Consider the following 6133-nt stretch of genomic DNA (forward strand, 5'->3'; position numbering starts at 1 on the left):
TGTTGTCTTGACAAACACCATAGCCTCTGAATGCCTCGCGCATATTTCGTGGCAGGGTTTGTTTCAGTTCAGAATGCGAGGCGGTGAGTGCAGGGCAACTTGTCCTCTTTGCAGACAGAACTCTGCTGTTTTTAAAGGATGTCAGTTTGGGCAGTAGTGGCAATGGCGGATCCGAATGGATCTCTTCCTCAAACCACTCTCTCTCAGTGGACTGCCGATCCTTGAAATTCTTCTATGCTAGAGTCTGCCGAGTCATGCATTCAGGGGGATGTCAGTCCATAACAAGTTTCCCCAACAGGTTTTCTTAACAGTTCCCCGGCAGCTGTTTATAGCCCTAGATGGAGAGAGTTTCTATATTTTACCGAAAAGAACAACACAGTGACCTAGCCAGGGCTTTAACCTTGACCTCTCGTCCCGGAGTTCAGCGCACCGAGTCTCCCAAATTTTTTCAACAACTCTCGCCCAATTCAGATAACGTTTCGAAGGGCTAACGCTCGAAACTTCAGCTTTTGTAATCGTTACGGTGGCCAATTTACCACTTCAACTCTGTTGATATATCCAAATTATTTCGTTACTCCCACCGACGCAGCCCCAAACAGTTTCTTTCGAAACTATCAGCCTTTATTCAATTCAGATAACATTTGCCACAGAAATACGTGTGGAAGTCAGTCGAGGTTGATTTGCGTTCTCATCATGGAACAGTGTTAAGCATTGGGTGCCTCAGGGTAGTGTCTTAGGCCCGATTCCTTTTAATATATTTGTTAACGATCTCTTCTATCATATAAAGAGAGCTAAGCTAAATGCGTACACTGACAACCATCAAATTTATTACTCAGACAAAGATCTGATTGCACTTGAAGAATGCATATGTAAGGAAGTTGAAAAAGCAAATCAATGGTACAATGACAATGGTATGATTGTCAACGAAACTAAACATCAGGCCTTGATCCTTGGTGATACGGAGTATACATTCTCCTTTACGGTGAAAGAGTCAATCGACATATTTGGTATGAACATTGACAACAAACTACAGTTTGATAAACGCGTATCTTCGATATGCAAAAAGATCAATAATCAGTTAAATGTCATGATAAGGTTTAGAAAACTGAACTCTAAAGCCACTTTGGTCAAATTGTAGAAGGCCTTCATCTTACCGCACTTTCAGTAGTGTTCCTCGGTGTGGCATTTCTGTAGCATGTGTACGAAACACCGAGAAACTAGATGCCCTTAATAAATGAAGTCTTAGGTTCATTCTAAATGATGTTGAAACTACGTATAATACTTTATTGGACAAAGTCAACTGTGTTTCTTTATATAACAGACGTATACACAATATGTTAATTTTACTTTACAAAAGTTTATTTCTAACTAAGTATCCTATCTACATGAGGAATATGTTTACTTTTCGTAATACTACTTATAATTTATGCGGTAACTACATTCTGAAACTCCCTGTTGCTAAGACCACTTCTTATGGCCTTCGCTCTTTTACTTATCACGCCGTTAAACTATGGAATTCACTACCAGACAATGTTCGAACCTTGAATTCCTATTGTATTTTAGTACCATTAGCTTCTTATGAAATTAAAAGGGTTTTTTTCTATATATACTGACCCCATCCAAATAAGAAATAATACCAGAAGTACGATTCGTTGTCGAAAGCCCTTATGAGCAAGTAGCGCAGAAGAAATATCGCCTCATTGGTCATCCAAGTGACCTCCGCCCCTGCAAAGTAGCGGTTTAGAATCCAGACTCCTGTACAAACGGTCTGCATCAATTGTCAGAGAGGAAAATGGTTTTGATCTTCATGAGAGAAGCAACAAAGAGTACTCAGTCAATACAGAATCACTCCTACATCTTAGAGACGAGAAGCGTTGTTTGTTTACCTTTTTGCTATTGGCTTCCACCTTTTAGGATTACTTGTTTGTTTTGTTCTGTTCCTTGTAATTACTTTCCTCAAATATATATCAAGTACTCAATCAATTTGTAATCGTATCATTAGGAGTCCTCGCGTCCTGCCTGTGTAGTGGTGAGAAAGAAATCATAAACTCCGATCAAAGTAAGTTATCTAAGGTTTTTTAAAAATTGTAACCTACCTGTAGAGAGTCCATGAACGTGAAATTAGCATAATAATCGATAAAAAAAGGTGACCGTTCTTATTATAAAGGCCATCAGTAGATTTTTATGGAGTAGGAATCGATCTTGTTGGTTTGTATCTCTGCTGAAGAAAAAAAAACATAAGGAGAAGAAAAAATGAACGTTAGACTGGTAAATATAATAAGAATTAAAATCAAGAGTTATTTGCGAACAAGTAGCTGGATAGATATATAAATGAGCAAATGTTTGTTTTACATACAGATTTTCCAAGGAATAAAGAAATAATTGAATAAAGGATTAGATGAATGGATGAGTGAAGACGAGAGGACAAATGGAAGAATAGAGGAATGAACACAGGTATGAATGAACGAATGAATGTACAAGTGTATGTGCGAATGGACAGACGGACGGACAGTCAGACGAATGGGTTTATGAATGGACGAATGGACGAATTGACAAATGTACAAATGGACGAATACACGAACGGGTAATTGGACGAATGGACGAATGGATAAATAAACGAATGGGTAAAAAATGAATGAATGGAGAGATGAAGATTATAAGAATTATCAAAGAGCTAAGTTAAGATGATTTAGTACTTGCAAACCACTAGAACGATCAATGATGGCAGCATGATTGATACAGAAATCCAACTGGATATCACGAACACGTGACTTTCGCTGAGGTACAATTGATGTAATTTCATTGCGGAGTCTTCTTTTGACTGGAAACACTGTGTTGGATGGCCGGACAAGGTAAACAGAGTAAATAAGTACAAGGCCTATAACAAAACCTCTCTTTTTCTGGTTATTACTTGAAAACCTGAACCAAAAATTCAACCACAATGCGCAATTAAGTTTGTTAAATACACAGCATTTTTTCCTACGAAGTCGTTGTCTGTGGATATCTGAATGAAGACACAGCACTGAATTCATTCAGCGCTGGATCACGATTATCTTTGAGCCAAAAAGTAATGGTGGGTTAACGTGGTTAATGAACAATATATTATATTTGTACCCTTCCCTTCCAAACCAAAAAATCCGGACCCTCTTGAATGGTTCAATAAAATCAAATTTAAGTGCATCGGTTGCAATAGGCCATTTCTGAGTTCCTTCACTTTCAAAACATATCAAAACGATGAATTTCGTATCAAAAGCCTCTTTTTTTCTTTTTTTTTTTTTAGCAGAGACAGTGGGCATCACGGAAATAACTTATTCTATAGTGTGTCGGCCATTGTTTCAGTAAATAAACAACAGAGAGATTTAGTACGGCGATTACGTGAAACGGCAAACGTCAGCTTGCCCTTTCATGTTTCAATTAAAATAGCTTGAACCTTGCAGCTTTAGCTTGGCGTGAGCTCACGTCATGCATGACTTACTAGGAATAGTATTTGGTCCCCTTTTTTTGAGTAATTAACTTCGATTCTACTCTGTGAGAGAAAAAATGAAGGAAATCTCACGTACACAGCAAACGCAAAACAGGTTACTTTTACGTAGAAACGGCAAAGCGCAACCAACAAACGTGAAAAAATCGCGGGAAGGCAAGGCCACGTGTTCACTCTTGACGTTTCACAAAAACCCGGTGCTAAATCTCTCTAATGACTGGGATTTACCCTGGGAAGCCCGAAATAAAATACCTCCGGTTACAGTTTAATCTCTTCCGTATTAGTTTTATCGACGGTTTACTGTAATGTTCTAAAGATCACAGGAAGACGCTTTCATGTTATTGAGGACTTGGCTTGGCTCCAACCTGCGGCACTCACTAATATTCATCCTTTCCCAATGACCACTAGCGTTACAACGGCGATGAATGAGACCTACACAGGAAGAAAGGAGGAATGGGAAAAGAAAAAAAAAAGGAAAGAACAATAGCGACAACAACAGTGACAACAACGGCATCAACAACCCCAATGGAAACAATATTGATGACTCGGATGTAAACACAGGAAGGCGAAAATTTATTGCCAAACGAGGTCGCTGGTCCAGCTGAGGCGAGAAACTGCATAATAATAATAATAATAATAATAATAATAATAATAATAATAATCATATACTTAAGGGATTGAAGTAAATATAAAGAAAAGAAAATGTGTTGATCGCGCTAGGCGCGCTTTAAATATTCGTATCAGGTAATAATTTTTTCTTAGCTAGGCGCTTATTCGTATCGGACATTCATGACTACTAAGTCTTGGACGCAAGCTGTCGAGGGTAGCTTTTGCTTCTACGATGTCTCTTTGCTTCGCTTCGTTTCGCTTTTGGAGAAATCGTGAGATGAATTACTTTCATTACTTCGATCTCTTAAAAAAAAGTCACAACCTACAAGCTCTATGAGAAAATCTCTCTCAAACCTGTTCAAAAGTTATCTTAATAATAAATAGTTTATGTCATCAAAAAGCGGGGTAGACGTAGTAAGACCTATGCTGGACTAGTCTTTTTTTTTTTTTTTAACAGCCTACCTCCAGTTATAAAGAGCAGCGAGGGACATGGCTGGATAAATGTAGACCCTGCGGTTATTTCTGGCCAGCATGCACCAGCGAACGAAACATTACACTTTATAATATCTGAAAAATTGTATTGAGTTACGGTTATGTTGAATGACGAGAAATCAGCCTCACCTTTATTCATTTGATTCCGAAGCAAAAACTGTGCTATCAGAATGTGCCATTTATGGCCCTTTTAGAAAAGACATCAACCCATCTATTGAAATTACTGATATCAAAGTTACTACCAATGGTTTACCACTGTACTCAGACTCCGCCTTTGACTGTCTGCATTATTCTGCGACCGTGAGAACTCTGGGTGCCAGATCATTTCGACCCAGACCTCTCATCTTTTTCATATGACCGGTTGCAAAGATAAAAAAAGTCTTGGAGCTTAGTTTTATTACATGGCAAAACACACAGGTTGTAGTGCACATGTCTAGGACTATCGAGTATACATTGTGTATATATGTTAGTTGGAATACCCAGGGCCAAAATCATTTTGGCCAGCGACACAAAAAATTACCAGTGTTCGTTAATTAAGCCTGCGCCAAGCTGTATCACGGTCAGTTGATTCAAGCGAAAAGCTTGACGCGTGAAAATCAGAAGGGATCAGTCGCTCTGTCGCTGACATATTCCTTCCGTGTTTTTTCCCTCGAAGAATAGCGACGAATAGCTAACGTCTTGACCTCGAGATAGCATTAATAGCAAAGCCTCGTTCATCAGTTTTACTAGATTCATTCTATTTAGCATGCGTTACTGTGTGTTTTGTTAGAGCTTCACGGAACGGCTCTGTCGCCTTGATTTCTTCCGGGCGGCCAAAAGACCACTAGCTGCGCAAGTTAACTTCGATTTAATTTGCCACTTTCCATGACGGAGTATTACAAAATGCATACATTAAATGAAATGTATGCACCAACTTGTTTCTTCCTCCATATAGTTCTTTGGATTTCTGTGGCATTTGGAACGCTCCGGGTTGTACTTCGCTTCAAAATCGTTGCTATCGGTAGGATGAAGGAAAAACTGACGCAAGAAAAGATGATCGCAGGTTTTTAGAACTATCCACAACACGAGGGGAAGTGGGAAGAACTTAATGCTTCCCAAAGTGAGAACTGAGATTGCAAGGCGGTCTTTTTATTTTAATGGATCGAAACCTTTTAATGATATTCCTAATGAACTGAAGGATCTTAACTCAGTCATGATTTTTAAAACTCGTATTTTAGAATTCTATAGATCACAAGCTTTTTAAGTACTTTTAAAGTTGGTGACGACTGTATTTAGGTTTTTTTGTTTTTGTTGCAGGGCCCTTATTAGATACAAGCAAATATATGAAGCTCATATATTTTGAACTGCGGTATTAGATGCATATGGTGAACGATCCTCGCAGTAGATAGCGCTATTTAAGCAATAGCGAAAATCAGACCTGAAAAAAATCAGGCCTGTACGGGATTCGAACCACTGACCTCTGCGATACTAGTGCAGCGCTCTACCAATTGAGCTAACAAGCCAACTGGGAGCAGGCCGTTAAGTTGATTCGTAATAAACCCGTGAAAGTGA

The 6133-nt window shown here is 38.8% G+C and overlaps 1 long non-coding RNA gene across 1 annotated transcript; it reads left to right on the forward strand.

The window, feature by feature from the left end:
* Positions 1-9: 9 nt before the first annotated feature.
* Positions 10-4490, forward strand: LOC148719427 (uncharacterized). The gene is made up of 2 exons (XR_015994225.1): positions 10-2852; positions 3890-4490. It is a non-coding gene; the product is annotated as an uncharacterized LOC148719427 (long non-coding RNA).
* Positions 4491-6133: the final 1643 nt, after the last annotated feature.

Source organism: Stylophora pistillata, chromosome 12, assembly GCF_964205215.1.
Source record: "Stylophora pistillata chromosome 12, jaStyPist1.2, whole genome shotgun sequence".
Lineage (NCBI taxonomy): Eukaryota > Metazoa > Cnidaria > Anthozoa > Scleractinia > Pocilloporidae > Stylophora > Stylophora pistillata.